Source organism: Saccopteryx leptura, chromosome 4, assembly GCF_036850995.1.
Source record: "Saccopteryx leptura isolate mSacLep1 chromosome 4, mSacLep1_pri_phased_curated, whole genome shotgun sequence".
In the NCBI taxonomy this organism is placed as follows: Eukaryota; Metazoa; Chordata; class Mammalia; order Chiroptera; family Emballonuridae; genus Saccopteryx; species Saccopteryx leptura.
The window spans coordinates 219,857,640-219,875,180 of NC_089506.1; the positions used below are offsets into that span (position 1 = coordinate 219,857,640).

The following is a 17,541-nucleotide window of genomic DNA, read 5'->3' on the forward strand; positions in this document are numbered from 1 at the left end:
TGCCCTTATCTGTCCCTCTCTCTGACCCTCTCTGTCTCTGTAAAAAAAAAAAAAAAAAAAAAAGCCTACTTGCCTACTTAATCCCAAAAGGCATCACTCTTTAGAAACTGCCAGAGTAGAGTTTCTGAGGAGCCCTCCTGTGATCCATCCATCCCAACACGTGTCTGTGGTCACCTTCAGGAAGAGACTTTCTTTCCAGCCCTCCGCATGCGCTCTCCCCAATCCGGAGGAATAAGTGTTTGATAAATAGCCACGTCTCGTGCCTTAAGCACAGTGTGTGGTGACCTCACAAGTTTCTTCTCGGAAGGTCATATGACCCCAATTTTCTTCTGCTGTTCCTCAGGCAAGGCTTGGGTCGCAGGCCTCCTGGGACGCTAGGGATTCAGCCAGGGTAGACGGAGAGCGAGGCAGAGGTCGAGGGCTGGCCTCGCTCTAGAGCCGGTCCTGTTCCGGACACTCAGTGTCCGCCACGGGGCAGCAGCTTCGGGCTAGGCTGGGGTGGCACAGCCGCCGAGCGGGCTGACCAGCAGCGACGGTGGGATCAGGGCTAGGCTGGGGTGGCACAGCCGCCGAGCGGGCTGACCCACAGATACAGTGGGATCAGGGCTAGGCTGGGGTGGCACAGCCGCAGAGCGGGCTGACCGGCAGATACAGTGGGATCAGGGCTAGGCTGGGGTGGCACAGCCGCCCGAGCGGGCTGACCCACAGATACAGTGGGATCAGGGAAACCCGGGGGGGGGGGGAGGGGACAGGCAGGTGGGACACAGAGTCACGTCTCAGGTGCCCGCCAGGGTGACTGAGACAGTGGACGGTGCCCGGGATTCCGGGAGAAAGAGGGGAACGACCCTCCACCCTACACACACTCACCTTTTCTTCGCTGTCTCTCACCTGCAGACCTGCAGCCACCCATGGGTCTCGATTTAACCTTCTGCGCATGAATAGCGGGGCCTACAGTGGGCGTGGGCCCCGGGAGATCCACGCAACGTTCCGCTCTCCCTGGAAACCCCTGTTAACTCACCCAGCATTTGGGGCTGCACATTTTGATGTCTAGCAAGCTCCTCGGGGGGTGTTAACGCCGCCGGCTCAGGGGCCACACTGTGAGAAACCCCGGGGATCACAACCGCGCATGGGTCCAACAGGTGGGGAGCTTCAAGTCTCGGCCCACATCCATCTCGCCTTCCCCGGAACCCTGAGTACGTGACACCCCTCCACTTTACAGAGGGACAGAGGGAGGTGCAAAGAGATACAACGGGCGGATTCCAGACGTGCTCGGGGGGCAGCCCTTCTGCACTGTGGAGAGGAGCGGGCAGGAGCTGGGGGCCGCGAATGAAATGCCCGCCGACGCCATGGCGGGCGGGGGGGGGGGGGTCACCGCCGAGCAAAGCAGCTTCGGGGGCAGCCCTGGGCTCGTACACACCCTGCCCCCAGCTGTCTCTGCGTGGGAATGGAGGCCCAGTGAGGCTCCATCGTCCCATTGTTCAAGAGAGGTCAAAAATCCCGATTTTTAAGTGCTGTTAATTCATTCTAAATCTCAAAAAAAGAAAATGTCATGCAAGCCAGGTGACAGACATCTGCCAGCTCACGCAGGCCTGCACGGGTCACCCTGTACCATATTAACACACGTCCATCCTTAGTGAACACGCAGGGGACCTACTGCCCTCTTCAGAACGTGGATTCTGTGGTGACAGGTCTGGGGTGGCTCTGATGATTTGTCACGTCTGCGGCTCCCCAGACTCCACGTTAAGTGGCAGAGCTCCGGAACAGGGCTGCCCGGCGTGCAATCCGGGACCAGCAGCAGCAGAACCAGGAGAGCAGGTGCTCAGCCCGACCCACACTCCCGAATCCCGGGTCCGGGGCTGGGTGCGGAGATCTGTGTCTCAGTGCGTTCTGGGCTGACCCCCTGCAGTCCCGCGGGAGAGGCAGGGCCATGTCAGCGTCCCCGCCTGGGGCACTGAGATCCCTGGAGGAGGAGGAGCCTTCGGCACAATGTCCTGGAGACAGCTTTAACTGGTCCAGAGTGGAGGTGGCCACCAGGGTTTTAGATCATCCCAGCTGGTTTTCCTACCTAACTGAGGTTAAAGGGCACGGCCCCAGGAGCTCACACAGAGCTGTGTGTGTATGTCGTCCAAATGGGGGAACTGGAGATGTGCTTTCTGAAGAAGAGCTGCTTTGAGCTAGAGCTGGGGTCGGGGACCTATGGCTCGCGAGCCAGACGTGGCTCTTTTGATGGCTGCATCTGGCTCGCAGACAAATCTTTAATAAAAAATTAATAATAACATTAAAAATATAACACATTCTCATGTATTACAATCCATTCATTTCCTACCGCTCATGTTCATGGTTGCAGGTGGCTGGAGCAAATCACAGCTGTCCTCCGGGACAACACCAAATTTTTACTGGATAATGCGTAACAAACACGGGTTGTTGTATGGCTCTCACGGAATGACATTTTAAAATATGTGGCATTCATGGCTCTCTCAGCCAAAAAAGGTTCCTGACCCCTGAGCTAGAGCTTAGAAACGGGGGTTGCATCTGCCTGAAGCCCCCTGTGCCTACGCAGCGGCCTCTGTGCCAGGAGGACACGCGGAGGCACATGGGCAGGTAGCCCTGCCCGGACCCTGGGGCCCACAAAGCAACGTCCCCGCATTCCTCAGCTGTCCGCGATCCTTCCCGCAACTGAGACCTGCCAAGGAATGAAGCCACCACCGGCCGCCCTTGGCCGATGGGACGGTGACAACCAGCCAATGCCTGAAGTGGCCAGTGGCCAAAGTGGCTGGTTTACAAATGGCCCATCTGGTCAGGCACAGAGGCCTGGCTTTGGTGCTCCGCCTGGTTATGTGGTTAAAACGCAGGCCGCTCTGTTTTCTGGGTTTTGTGCATCAATTCATGACCAGCTCAATGTCCTCAATAGCGGTATTAATCTTGGCGGATAATGGCCAATCTGACTTCCCACCTCCTACGTGAGAGGGTCACAGGCGCTGGTCTGGACTGTGGTCTCTGAAGACCCGTTGAGCAAGACAATGGCACAGACCTAGGGCTTCAGAGAGAAGAACCACTACTAGAATTCCAGGGGGACGGCAAGCCCGTCTCCCCGCGGCAGAGTGTGGGGCGCAGAAACAGAGCAGTGGAGCCGTCAGGTCCGCCGAGTATACAAAGGGGAGGATGGAACCGAAGCAGACAAGCAGCAGCGCAGGGGACGCTGAACAAAGCGGGTGGACTGTGGAGGCACGGCGCGCGGAGGCATCCCGGAGGGACGGCAGGATGCGGGCGGATGCCCAGGGCGGGGGCGGGGGGGGGGGGTGCCCGGCTGAGCTGGTGGGGGGCGGGGGGGGTGCCCGGCTGAGCTGGCGGGGGGGCAGGGGGGGCGGGGGGGTGCCCGGCTGAGCTGGCGGGGGGGGGGCAGGGGGGGCGGGGGGGTGCCCGGCTGAGCTGGCGGGGGGGGCGGGGGGGGGTGCCCGGCTGAGCCGGTGGACCGGCATGGAGACGCCGAGGACAGTGAGCTTGTTGGAACAGCATCTCTTTATCTCTTTCCATGTCTGTCAGCTGGTCAACAAATAATTTACTGAGCCCCTGCGAGGGGGCAAAGCACTGGCGGGAGTCAGACTGTGGTTCGCCAGTTTCCTTGATGAGCCGTTTTAACTCGAACTAGCCGGTTCTGGATGCTCCTTCATGGTTTTGCAACTACCCCTTGAGTACCTTTCGTATGCCAGGCACTGTGTTGAATGACTAGGGTCACAGGAGCAAAGGAAAACGTACCGTACAATTACTCCCCTCCTGGAGATGACATCTACTGCGGAGGCAGATCCTAAACAAACAAACAAGGTTACCAATAAAGATAGGTCCCTGCTGTGAAGAAAAACCATAGGCTGTGGACAGGAATACTTGTCCTAAAGAAACATTTTTCATTTTTTCAGGGACGTGGAAAAGTTTCCCAGAGGAAGTGACATCAGAAGGAAGAATGGGAGCTAATTCAGCCAGAGCTGTAAGGAGACCCTGGTAAAGGGAACAGACGGTGCAAAGGCCCTGAGGCAGGATGGAGTGTGATGCTTCCGGGAAACAGAAAGGAGGTCAGTACGGCTGGAACCTCCGGAACAGGACCACCAACCAACCAGCTCTCGCCAGGCCTAGTGCACAATGCAAGGAACTCCGGGCTTTATTCCAGAGGAATGGAATGGGGTGGCCTTGACCAAGCAGGCTGGACACGCTCTGCAGGCCAGCAGACAACAGTGATGCCCCAGCCGCCCCTGAAAAAGGAGTTTAGCCTAAACTCTGATCAGGAAGCTCGGGAGCTCCCCAGACCACCAGGCAATGGAAGCTCGCACCTCCCAGCAGTGCCCCCCTGCCCCCCACCCCAGCTGATAGCTCAGTTCAGGTTTCATAGCATCCAATCTCAAAATGTTACAGGGCTCGTGGACATTCTGATTCTTCTACCCAAGGGACGCAGACGGATCAAGTGACACGCTGGCTGCCCTGGGCTCCAGGCCTGACCGTGGTGTAGTCAGCTCTGTGTTTCTCAAGGACCCCCCAGTCCATCGGAAGGAGAAGGAAACTGAGGCACGTCTGTGGGCTCCCTGTGATCGTGTATTCTGGTGCTGAGAGTGGACCCAGCTCTCCTTCACATGCTCCCTCTAGCACCTTTCTACCGGAATGGTTACGTTGGACCCTTGGGGTGTTCTCTGCATAGACAGACAGATAGATAGATAGACAGACAGACAGACAGATAGATAATACTTATACAGATATAACATTTATATAATAATATGTGGATTTGCAAAGCTAGGTTTACAGTTGTGAGTACGTGAAACAGTTTATTCCTGTATTATTATTAACTATTGTGTTACTTATTTGTATTACATCTGTAAACCTATTTATGCTCACCATATATATGTGTGTGTATATATGTACATATATCATATATATATATATACATATATATATATATGACCTAGGACCTTCCTGATGTGCGTTCCGTACAACCGTGGACTCAGGACAACCCCAGTGCCCGCGGCATCTCTCAGCATGCCCTTTCTCTCCGTCTACCACGATCTCAGAATTGGACCCGCCTGTCCTCCAACACACAGCGCACCTTGGTCTCCCTGAAGGCGGAGTCTCCTGCTGTGGGCCTGGCGATGGGTCTGGAAGTGCTGAGGGAGGGGCGGATGCCGAGGGAGGGGCGGATGCTGAGGGAGGGGCACATGCTGAGGGAGGGGCGGAGGCTGAGGGAGGGGCACATGCTGAGGGAGGGGCACATGCTGAGGGAGGGGCGGATGCTGAGGGAGGGGCGGAGGCCGAGGGTGGGGCAGGTGCCGTGGGAGGGGCGGAGGCTGAGGGAGGGGCGGAGGCCGAGGGAGGGGCGGAGGCCGAGGGAGGGGCGGAGGCTGAGGGAGGGGCGGAGGCTGAGGGAGGGGCACATGCTGAGGGAGGGGCGGAGGCCGAGGGGGGGGGGCGGAGGCCGAGGGGGGGGGCGGAGGCCGTGGGAGGGGCAGCTGCTGAGGGAGGGGCGGGTGCTGAGGGAGGGGCGGGTGCTGAGGGAGGGGCGGAGGCCGAGGGAGGGGCGATGCTGAGCCTGAGAGGCCGCAGGAGGCTGAAGGCCACGGCGTGGGTGGCACCCGTGGCCTGTAAGTTTCCCAGATGGAACAGCGCCCGAGTCAGGGCTCAGGGCGAGGAGCCCAGCACCCGAGTCAGGGCTCAGGGCGAGGAGCGCAGCACCAGGCAGTCGGCCCCCCTTCCCTGCAGGGCTCACAGCCCCCGGGCCCCGGGCAGGAGGCCCTCTGCTCCGTTCTCGGGACTATAAGCAACATCATCCACTGACTGCAATTCCAGAGGTTCCCGTGAGAAACTGGAGGGACTGTCGGGCGTGTCTGGACTGAGAGCCGTCCTGGGAAACAGCGTGGCAGGCATTCACCGCCTCTGTTTAACACGGGGCTGGAGAAGCCACGATTGGAGAAGGCTGATTCGTTCAGCTGCTGGGGTGGTCCACGCGGGGGCCAGGCAGCCCTGCGTCTCCCTCTCGAGAGGAGGTCAGTAACCCTCAGTGTCAAGATGGAAAGTGGCTCCTCGTCAGCGCCCTCCACAGCGTGTTCGCAAACAGCCCCCGGGCTGGGCGCCCCTTGGACGTGGCTCGTCCAGGCTGTGGGCAGCAGCCGCCTGCCTGGCAGCCCAGCAGCAGGTCTGAGCTCAGTCCCCCTAGCCAGGAGGCGTCAGGCTGAGAGTACAAGCTGTCGCCCCCTTGCACACCCCCGGCTCTAGGCTTGCCGATTCCCACTCTAATTTCCCGTGGGACTAAAGCCTGTCTCCGCGCCCTGGGAGCCTGGGCCTGAAGCCTCGCTCGTCCACTTGAACCTCCGGTCCCAGATGCGCGTACAGGCCATCTGCCTCGATCTAGCCACGCGGCCTCGGTCTTCAGCTCTGCAACCTGCTGGGTGGACACCCTGCCTTGCTGTGCAGACCACCGCGTCTGGAAAAGTGGGAAGAAGCTGGGGGCTCCCGGACTGAAGCTCTCATTATACCGTTATGTACCAGGCTTCACGGACACCGGGGCTGGCCCTGGTTTCAAGCCCGGCTCCACCGCCTCCTAACCAGGAGATCTTGGGCACGCCTTTGAGCCTCAGTTCTCCCGTCTAAGTAAACTGGGGGTGACGATAGTTCCTAATCCAGAGGGTTGCAGCGAGTCAGTACATACCCAAAGCGCTTAAAATATTACCCGGCATGTCGGCCTAGCGTGCGGAGGACCCGGGTTCGATTCCCGGCCAGGGCACACAGGAGAAGCGCCCATTTGCTTCTCCACCCCTCCGCCGCGCTTTCCTCTCTGTCTCTCTCTTCCCCTCCCGCAGCCAAGGCTCCATTGGAGCAAGGATGGCCCGGGTGCTGGGGATGGCTCTGTGGCCTCTGCCTCAGGCGCTAGAGTGGCTCTGGTCGCAACATGGCGACGCCCAGGATGGGCAGAGCATCGCCCCCTGGTGGACAGAGCGTCGCCCCTGGTGGGCGTGCCGGGTGGATCCCGGTCGGGCGCATGCGGGAGTCTGTCTGACTGTCTCTCCCTGTTTCAAGCTTCAGAAAAATGAAAAAAAAAAAAAAATGAAAAAAAAAGAATATTACCCGGCATGTAGTGCTATATGTGCTGTTATTTCATGTACATTATTTTATTTAGTCTTCATAAATGGAAAATGGTAAATACTACCCTCCTTTCACAAAGGAAGACATCTGGGCTCAGGAAGATGAACCACCCAGCCCCTCTGGACTAGACCCCTGGAACTCCAGGGCCATCCTCCATATAAATCAAGTGTGCTCCAGGCATTGGCACGAACTTGCCAAACTGGACGTAAGACCCCTTCCCGTGTTGGCCTCCGCTCCGACTTCCGTCCACCCGGCATTCCCAGCGGGCCTGTGTAACCCTGAGTCACAGCAGAATTAACCCCAAGAGGGCTCCGAGTGGAGCTCATTGGTGCCCAGCGCAAGGGAGGCGGTCGTGTTCCCTGGGCTTGGCATCAGCAGAGAGCGTCAAGAACAAAGTCTCGGCCCTCTTGGAACATAGCGTCTGCTGACGGAGACAAACAGGTGACTTGGTGACAGGGCAGGAGCTGATAAGTGCCACAAAGATAAAGCGAAAGACAGGGCACCACAGAAACCTTCAGCCTCCCTTAAACCCTTGCTCTCTGTCTTAAAGCAACCGCTTTGTTTTTGGTGACCTGCCATCTGACGTGCCTGGTCCTTCCAAGTGGCCCAGCCATTTCAGAGCAGAAGAGGGGGTAACACTTCGAAGATCTACACCACGGAGCAGATGGCTCCGCCGCTGCGTGCCAATTGCACGACCCGCTCGGCTGTCTGGCACACGGTGCCCTGAGCAAGCGGCAAAGAGCCTCTCGAGCGGGTGCAGACATCTGAGCTCAGAGACGCTGATGGAGACAGACACGGGGTCACACCAACAACCAAGCAAACACGGAGATAAAGAAATGACACCACGGGCCCGGGCCGGTTGGCTCAGCGGTAGAACGTCGGCCTGGCGTGCGGGGAACCCGGGTTCGATTCCCGGCCAGGGCACATAGGAGAAGCGCCCATTTGCTTCTCCACCCCCCCCTTCCTCTCTGTCTCTCTCTTCCCCTCCCGCAGCCAAGGCTCCATTGGAGCAAAAATGGCCCGCGCGCTGGAGATGGCTCCTTGGCCTCTGCCCCAGGCGCTAGAGTGGCTCTGGTTGCAGCAGAGCGACGCCACGGAGGGGCAGAGCATCACCCCCTGGTGGGCAGAGCATCGCCCCCTGGTGGGCGTGCTGGGTGGATCCCGGTCGGGCGCATGCGGGAGTCTGTCTGACTGTCTCTCCCCATTTCCAGCTTCAGAAAAATACAAAAAAAAAAAAAAAAAAAAGAAATGACACCACGGCCCCGTGGGGGGCAGAGGAGCAAGCAGAAATGATGGGATGAGTGGAGGGGGGGGGTAGGGAAGGCGGTGCATGATCACGTGATCAGGCTGACGCCCGGGAACCGTGTGACAGTGCTAACTACTCGATCCACTGGGACGAAGGCATCTGTGATCATGCCCTTGCTTTGTGCCGACCTCTGTGCCAAGCCCTGGGAGGGAGGACAAGAAAAGGTAAGGGGCACAGAGGCGGTGCCCGCCATGAAGGAGTTCACGGGCCAGCATGAGAGGCAGACTCAGAGGCAAAATGGCCAGTCATAAGTGGACAGCAGTATGGCCCTGGCTGGGATTATTTAGTTACTATTATTATTATTATTATTATGGTCAGCCCTTAAAAAGAAATTGAATCGTAACAAGTCTGGTTGGGCAGACTCTCACGCTAACTGGGCTGTGACATCACCCAGCATACAATTTAATACCAGGAACCCAGACCCTGGACAGCGACGGACACCGGATCGCTGTGTGGCGGTCCCATCGGAGCCCACTGGGAGGCCACATGGCCACACACTGGGGGCGGAGTCAGCCCAGGGGTGGAGCCAGAGCCCCCGCCTCTCAGAAGAGAACTGAGCGTGTGGGAGAAAGGTAAGCCATGGTCTCAGTTACACGTGTCGTCATTCCTTCCCATTACCTCGGATGCTCCGGGAGAGTGTCCTGAAAAGATACAGCCTGTCACAATGTGGCGCTGGTGTGGGAACAGCCAGATGGATCAGCGGAGTAGAGAGCAGCGAGCCCAGAAAGGGCTCACGTGCTGCAGGAGTTCAGTATCTCACAGAAGCAGCACTTCGCCACGGTGGAAAAGGGAATCGCTTATTGGACAAACAGTAGGGAACCCTTTGGGAAGAAAAAGAAATAGACACCTACCTTTCAGCATCCCCAAAAGGTAAATTCTAGATGGATTTAAGAGCAAAACACACCTGGCAAATCTCTCCTGCAGGAAAGCGGGAAAACGGGGTGCTCGCCCAGACAAAGCCAAGCCAAGCCGAGGGCAGCCGTCAGCACCAGCCCCGCCCTTGCCAGACAGCCGAGGAGGGAATGACGTGTTCAAGCTGAAGCCGAAGGACCCGGGTTAGCTACAGGACAGGGTGTGACAGAGGCGTGCGCTGATGCCGCGGCGGCCATCACTCTGCAACATCGGACGTCTCCGTGTATCCACTGGACAGGTTCCCCGGAAACGCACGGGACGCTACCTGCCGGTGGCACCTCAACAAAGCTGGGGGGAAACCAGATAGCCTCGGGATTGATATCCAGATAGATCAAGATGTCTCGAAAATCAATAGCACAGAAACACTAAAACGTAATAGAAAATTGGACAGACACTGTAAACAGGCAATAAACAAAGAAAAGAATGCCAATGAAAAGACGTTTCATCTCGCTCGAACCAAGAAAGTGTAAAATCGAAAGGCAATGATATTTCGTGGGTTCTTTTGTTTTCCAGGAGAATAGCCGAGTGTAGGCACAGTTCAGGCGCACATGCCCGCGAGCCTTTTCCTCCATGGCCGGTAGAAGATCAATCCACGAAAGGTTCTCTAGAAAGCAATTCAACGGCACCTTAACTTTATATATATATAAATAATGAATGACATCTCTACCGAGACACCTGGGAGGCCCCCTGGAGGACGGGCGGGCACAGAGCGGGCCACACAGCAGAACAGTGGGACGGACGAGGGAGCATCCCGGGGGGCGGTAGAGGGCTGTGCCGCTGGCACACCGGCGACTTCGGTCTTTACGTGTTGATCTGGGAATGTCTTCCCCACGCAGAGTTAAGTCAGAAAGTAAGAGGCAGTTCCTTCTTCACAGCGTGACTGCTGTGGCTGTTCAAAGAACACCATCTGGCAAAGCACAAGCGTCAACCGTGTTGTTAAAAAGAACCCACGGTCACCCACCGAGATCTAGGCGTCGAGGTATGCAGACGTGGGTGCAGGACCCGCAGGAGAGACAGGAACAGAGAGACAGGGATTGACGCAGGATGCACAGGGACTAGCTGGGAGGAGGCACTGACAGCAAGGCCTGGCTCGGGCGGGCGGGGCCCGCGGAGGGGGGGGCGGAGGGGCAGGAAAAGGGGGGTTGTCACTTTGTGTTTTGTATACCTCTGCATTAAACAGACACACACGCATGTGGGTATTTGTGATGAAAACGTATTTAGACTTTCTGCAACTAGGAAAAAAAAAAAGTGGAAGACAGAAGAAAGCAACAAGGAGGGGAGGAAGGAAGGAAGAAAAAAAGGAGGGAGGGCCCTGGCCGGTTGGCTCAGTGGTAGAGCATCGGCCTGTTGTGCAGGAGTCCCGGGTTCGATTCCCGGTCAGGACACACAGGAGAAGCGCCCATCTGCTTCTCCACCCCTCCCCCTCTCCTTCCTCTCTGTCTCTCTCTTCCCCTCCCGCAGCCGAGGCTCCATTGGAGCAAAGATGGCCCGGGTGCTGAGGATGGCTCCATGGCCTCTGCCCCAGGCACTAGAATGGCTCTGGTCGCAACAGAGCAACGCCCCAGAGGGGCAGAGCATCGCCCCCTGGTGGGCATGCCGGGTGGATCCCAGTCAGGCGCCTGCAAGAGTCTGTCTCTCTGTCTCCCTGCTTCTCACTTCAGAAAAATACAAAAAAAAAGAAAGAAAGAAAGAAAGGAGGGAAGAAGGAAGGCAGGAAGAGAAGCTAGAAGGGCCAGATTTGAAGCCACATGGATGACAGGACAACATTTTGACTTTGCCTTAGAGACAGAAAGAAATCCATTAGAAGCTTGTTAACAAGGAAGGGATATTCTGAGACCTGTAAGTCATCCAGAAGACGAACTGATTCTCAAAGTATCCAGAGATCAAAAGGGATCAATGAGAAATGTTGGAACCATCCAGATCAGAAATAATGAAGGCCTGGGCCAAGGGCAGAGATCCAAGAAAGCTTCTTCGAAATGCTGAGATGGCAGGCGAGACGAGCCCCACTTAGAGGCGGGGGGGGGGCTGGGGCAGGTTGAAGCAGGGGCCCCCCAGCTTGGCTGCCCACGGGGTTATCGATGAGCTGAAAGACTACCCCTTACGATGGGCACAGAGTTAAGGAACTGGTCAAAGCAGACACAAACCCGGGGCATTCTGACACTGAAGTCTCTCCGCCTCCGTGCCATCCAGTGACTCTGCCAGCCTTCTGGCTCTGCCCCGTTCCGCCGAGGATGCCCAAAGAGACTGAGCAAACGGTATGACCGCACAAGCTAGTACCAGGCAGGTGGGGCTTAAACCAGTGCTCTCTGATTTTTAAAATGTTGTGTTCTTTCAAGATACCTTTGGATGGGAGAAAGCTTGTTTCCTCTAACAGCCCTGTGGGGTGTTTAATTTCATTCCCATTTTCATCTTAGAAAACTCCAGCTGCAGTTAAGAGACGGGTTGTTCAGTTATTGGATGGGAAGAGCGAGACTCCCAGCAAAGTCATTTGATGTCTGTGAGCTGGACCTTGAAGCCTACCTACCATTATGAGAGAAACAACATCCGTGGTGACAGCATCCAGGTGCAGTTTATCGGTGAGGAGTTGGAGTGGGCGCCCTCTTGAGGGCCTGTCCCCCTACCCCCTGCCCCATGCCGCCCTAGACAGGAAGAACCGTGCTCACCAGACACTGGTCTAGCAGCCCTTACTTGTGCCGTGTGCCATGTGCCTCGACGTCCTCAACCACAGCTGACCGGGCTTGTCTGAGGTGGGTCCCTGGAGGCCAGGGGCTGCAGGCGGGTCACCACCCCTGCTCGATGTGAGAGTCACCTCCTCTCAGAACGGGGAGGCCATGTTGGGACCATCATTGGTGACCACGTAGAAGCAAGAATAAGAGACCCATCTTTGCAAAGAGGGAGGTGAGCCAAAGTGACAAAGAAGAGCAGAGGTGACCCACCGTGCGACCGACCGCAGCCGGACGGAAACAGCACGGTTCCCTGGGCCCCTTGGCGCCCTGAGCACCCTGTGGGGGTCAGCGGACACACGCCCTGCGGTTGCCTGAAGCAGCCTGTTCCCGCCCGTGTCTGGTCTGGTGTTTTGACCTTGTGCATAGACTTGTCCCTCCATTTTCCTCTCCCTCTCCCCTTTATTCACAGAAGGTGGTTCCGTGGTCATTGGCTCAAGCCCCTGAGTGGAAAACCCAGTTACCAAATACCTCTTCTTGTCCAGGATTTTTATTTTCAGAAACCTGTGCCCCGAGTATTCTCAGGGTTTAGCAAAGGAGAATGGATACTTAACCGGAGACGGTTTTCTAGTCTGAGGGCAGAGGTCAGGGGGTGGGGCTGGGGGAGGGGGCGGGGCAGAGAGCCGGTATCCCCTCTTCTGCTGCGTGTGTGTGAGGGTGTCCCTGGGTGAGTAGCATCCGAATCAGTGCGCTGGGTGAGGAAGATCCCTCGCCAATGTGGGTGGAAGAGCTCTGCTTTGAGATCCTCCTCCTCTGTCTCTTTTTGACTGGGTCTTGGTTTTAATATGAATTTTGGAAAGAAAAAAAAAATACATGGTCCAGATTGCCAAAGAAAAAGAACATCTCTCCATCCTGTATTCAATTTCATTTCTCTCAAGCCCCAATGATGGCAGCAGCAGGGGGCCGGGTCTCCCTGGCGCCGGTCCCGGGACCCCCTGTGATGGAGCGTCCTCTGGACCCATGACAGGGCTCAGAGCACGGGCCGGGCAGGTCCCCTGTGCGACAGCCCTGGTCTCCGCGGACTCTGAGCCCTGAGCCCCAGGCTTCCTCCGCCGGTGAAAGCAAACGTATTCAGCCACAGACCCCAATGGATACACGGGTCTGAGTTACTGCGAACAAATCACCGGAGGCCGGCGCGCACTCTATCATGCGCGGGGCACCAGGAGCCCTGTGCCCCCGGAACAACGCGACTCCACGGCTGGGAGACAGCCAGGGCGTGACTCTGCATCACAAAGGCTGAGACGGCAGCGGTGCAAGCTGCTCACTTCGGGGAATCATTCATTAGCAGGGTGGGCGCAGAGTGAGAAACACCAAACCTGATTAGAAGGCGGATTTGTCACCTTGCCTGCAGGAGTCAACAAACACAGAGGACCTGTCCATCACAGTGGGGCCCGCACCTCCTCGCAGCCAGCGGGGGGGGGGGGGGGGGGGGGGGGTGCGGGGGGGGGGGGGGGCGAGGGGGCGGTCACCTCGGCAGGCAAGGGAAGAGCGAGCAGCCGGCTGGCTTCCAGAAAAAACTGTGTCGTGCAGCGTCCGAGGCCAGAGGGCCAATGCCCAGCCAAACCCGGAGCGCCTGGGGCCTGGCAGGGCCCAGAGTGACAAGGACTTTGGACAAGTGGGTGTGTTCGGTTCTACAGTCACCCCCCCTTATCCGCGGGGGATTTGTTCCAAGACAACCCCAGGTAGTCTTGAATCTTACCCCTACTATGTCGTTTTCCTGAGTACTTACGATAAAGTTTAATTTATAAGTTAGGTACAACTGTGACCGACAATGACTAATAATACAATGAAACAATGATCACAGTAGTCTGCAATGGAAGTTATGTGACTACGGTCTCTTTCTCTCTTTCTTAAAACAGCCGATAACAGAGACAGCCCCGAAGTGACTGGCGGGCAGGGAGCGCGTACAGAGTGGACACGCTGGACAACAGGTGAGAAGGGGTGGTCTCGGCAAGGCGTCACCACATTATTCAGAACGCAGGAAGTTTAAAAGTTAGGAATAATTGGCCTGACCGGGCGGAAGCGCAGTGGGTAGAGCATCAGACCGGGATGCGGAGGACCCAGGTTCGAAACCCTGAGGTCGCCAGCTGGAGCTCAAGGTCGCTGGCTTGAGCAGGGGGTCACTGGCTCTGCTGTAGCCCCCTCCGGGTCAAGGCACATATGAGAAAGCAATCAATGACACAACTAAGGTGCCACAATGAAGAATTGATGCTTCCCATCTCTCTCCCTTCCTGTCTGTCTGTCCCTATCTGTCCCTCTCTCTGTCTCTTTCACACACACAAAAAGTTACAAATAGTTGATTTCTAGAATTGCCCGTTTAATACTTTTGGACCGCTGTTGACCGTGGGTCACTGAACCCGTGGGAAGAAAAACTGCGGATGAGGGGGAGACACTGGATTACCGTCCTCCCAGGGACACCCCGCCCCCTGGGAGAGTCCTTGCTGAGCGGTGACCTCAGGCTTTGCTATGTGACCGAGTGGCCGGTGCCATTTCCACAGGGAAGCTCTGGATACAGTGTGTAGTTGACGGGGTCCCTTCTCCCTTTGCCAGAGAGCGGTCCTGAGCCCACAGGAGGCTGTGCCACTAGCTCGGCTCCTGGCTGACGATGTCCTGTGGCAGAACTGGGGCGGAGAGGAGGCGGACACCTCGTGTGAGCGAGAAATAAACACGGGCTGTTCCAAGTCCCTGAGGTCTGGGAGGACTTACCATCCCCCTCACACACACACACCCATTTTGTGTGTTTCATTCTGTTACAGAGAAACCACCACAGTGCAGCTGGCTGCTGCTGTCACATTGTTCTGTAAATCTGGGTGAAACTACTTTTCCAGTGTCAACATGCCCATGCACGTCTCTCTACCAAGACCCAGGGATTGTCCACAGAGCTAGGAAGGGACAACAGCTGGTGACCGTCCCAGGGATTGTCCACAGGGCTAGGAAGGGACAACAGCTGGTGACCGTCCCAGGGATAGTCCACAGGGCTCGGAAGGGACAACAGCTGGTGACCGTCCCAGGGATAGTCCACAGGGCTAGGAAGGGACAACAGCTGGTGACCGTCCCAGGGATAGTCCACAGGGCTCGGAAGGGACAACAGCTGGTGACCGTCCCAGGGATAGTCCACAGGGCTCGGAAGGGACAACAGCTGGTGACCGTCCCGTCATCATGTTGGATCCCTGGTAACCCTCAGCTACACTCACCGTTGCCTAGATACGGGGTCAGGTTTGTCATGTCTGACTTCCGTTTCCAGTGATTGAATCCTTCCCGGGAAGCCTCTCAGTCTGTCGTGAATAATTTTCTGAAACCTGCCCTCCCCAGTAGGTGGCCGCCTCAGAAGCCTGCGACCCTCCGTCAGAGGAGACATTCAGAATAGCTGAGAGAGGGCACAGAGTTAGAACACACCAGCAAGGTCAGACTTACGAAACTTCGTCTTAGGTATTTACCATCCTTTTAATCACACAGTTTTACCTTTCCACTTTTCCATCAGATTCCTTCATCTATCTGAAATTAATTTCGGTGCATAGTATCTCATAAGAATGTACTTCCCCCCTCCCAAATAGTTCACTATTTGCCTCAGAGTCATTTTGGAAAATTATCATCTTTTACTTACTTAAAACAGCTAACGCTGTTGTGCAATAAATACTCGTTTGCGTTTAAATGTAAGTCTGTGCTTCCCGTTCCCTTCCAAAGACCCGTTAGGTCACAACACAGTTTCAATAGTGAATCCCTTCGGAATACATTGTTTCAGTCCCTGGCGTGTATCACAGTGTGTTTCTAAATGAAGACCCCAGTTATTATCCTCTGTCTTCTTACAAATGGGCTATTAAATTATCGTCATCCTTCTAGCTTTAAAAACTACTCTCATTCCTTATACTGAGATATCCCTAAAGTTGAGATTAATTTCAGGAAATTAGAAGTCTTTATAAAATATCTATGTTTCTATCCAAGAACTTGATAGGTCTCATTCTTTATCTGAGTCTCTTTAAGTCTCCCCGGACATCTTCCCATCAAGTTTTATTTTTCTTCATAAGAATTCCACTCTTGTTTGTTAAGTTTACGACTAGACATTTTATTTTTATGTCGTTATGTGAATGGCACATTTTTTATCCATTCAATGTTCTCGCTTTTTTTTTTTTTAATCAGGCATATAAGAAAGTTGTTGAGTGGAAAAGGTTAAAGGATTACGACATACAAAATTGACAGTTACAATATCGTCACAGGGATAGAAAATACAGCCCGGAGAATGTAGTCACTAATAAATACAGTAATGACCGTCTACGGTGCCAGGTGGGTGCTAGACTCATCGAGTGATCACTTTGTCAGTTATGGAAACATCTAACCAAGATGCTGTACACCTCAAACTGTAAAGTATAAAATAGTATTGAATGTCGACTATCACTGGAAATATTTAATTAATTAATTCAGTGGTTCTCAAAGTGTGCACCCTAGACGATTTCTAAGTGCGCCCTATGGTATTCCAGAGAAAGATGTGCCTGTTGGGGACCAAAAAACCAACAGGGTTTTGGGAGTTTAGATTTTTGGGGGACAGAGGTGTGGGGAATTGGCTGTGAGCTGACAGTCTGCCCAACCCCCCACCTCTCTTACCTGATGAGGTTGCAAAAGGCTGTTAAGCTGTGGTGCTGGATTGTTTACACTACCCCCCCCCCCATGTTCCCGGGAAAGACTGGAGACAAGTTTCTTCTATCCTTTGTTTGGTGTAAAGTTAAAATGATATGTATGGTGGGGGTTTTCTGCACTCAACACAATTAAGAGTAAAGAGAGGAATTCTTCAATATATTGACGAGGAAATGAGAGTTTGCTTTTCAAATATATGCCCAAACATTGAAGAAATTGCTAGGACACATCAGGCTCATGTTTCTCATAAACACAAGAATAAAGAAACAACACATTTGTGCCGGGATCTGCTGAATTTACTAAATCTTACTAAGAATGTTCTATATATATAAAAAGATAACTTTTTTGTCGTCTTTTTTATTTTTAACCCCTTTTTTTACAAATTCTAAAAAGCATAACTCAAAAAATGTAACATAAAAATGATTTTTAATGTCAGAATAAATTTAATTTTGTCGTATTTATTTCGTTTAATTGCCATAAAAGCATGCTTGGACTTTATTTTTTCTTTAATATTTGACTTAATTATTATAACATATTTCTCATTATTTGTAGGATTTTAAATGTGCCCCGACTTCAAAACGTTTGAGAACCACTGAATTAATTAAAAAGGAATAAAGGCTCGCGGGCCCCAGCTGACCTGGAAGGTGCCCACAGACCCGGGAGGCAGAGCCCCACGAAGCCCAGGCCCACCTGCCAGTCTGCAGACTCGGGGCTGAGTCTATGGCTCCTTTTTTACTTTTTTTTAATTGTTAATTTTTAACTATTTCCCTTGTGTTTGGTGACATTATTAAACTTTCATCTTAATCATTTTTTTAAAAGGTGATTTCCATGAGGTATTGAGGTAGATTTCCCTAT

At 54.6% G+C, this 17,541-nt stretch overlaps 1 non-coding gene across 1 annotated transcript; it reads left to right on the forward strand.

Annotated features, from left to right (window-relative positions):
- The first annotated feature begins 10,643 nt into the window (after window positions 1-10,643).
- TRNAN-GUU (transfer RNA asparagine (anticodon GUU)) lies at window positions 10,644-10,719 on the forward strand. The gene has a single exon. It is a non-coding gene; the product is annotated as a tRNA-Asn (tRNA).
- Window positions 10,720-17,541: the final 6,822 nt, after the last annotated feature.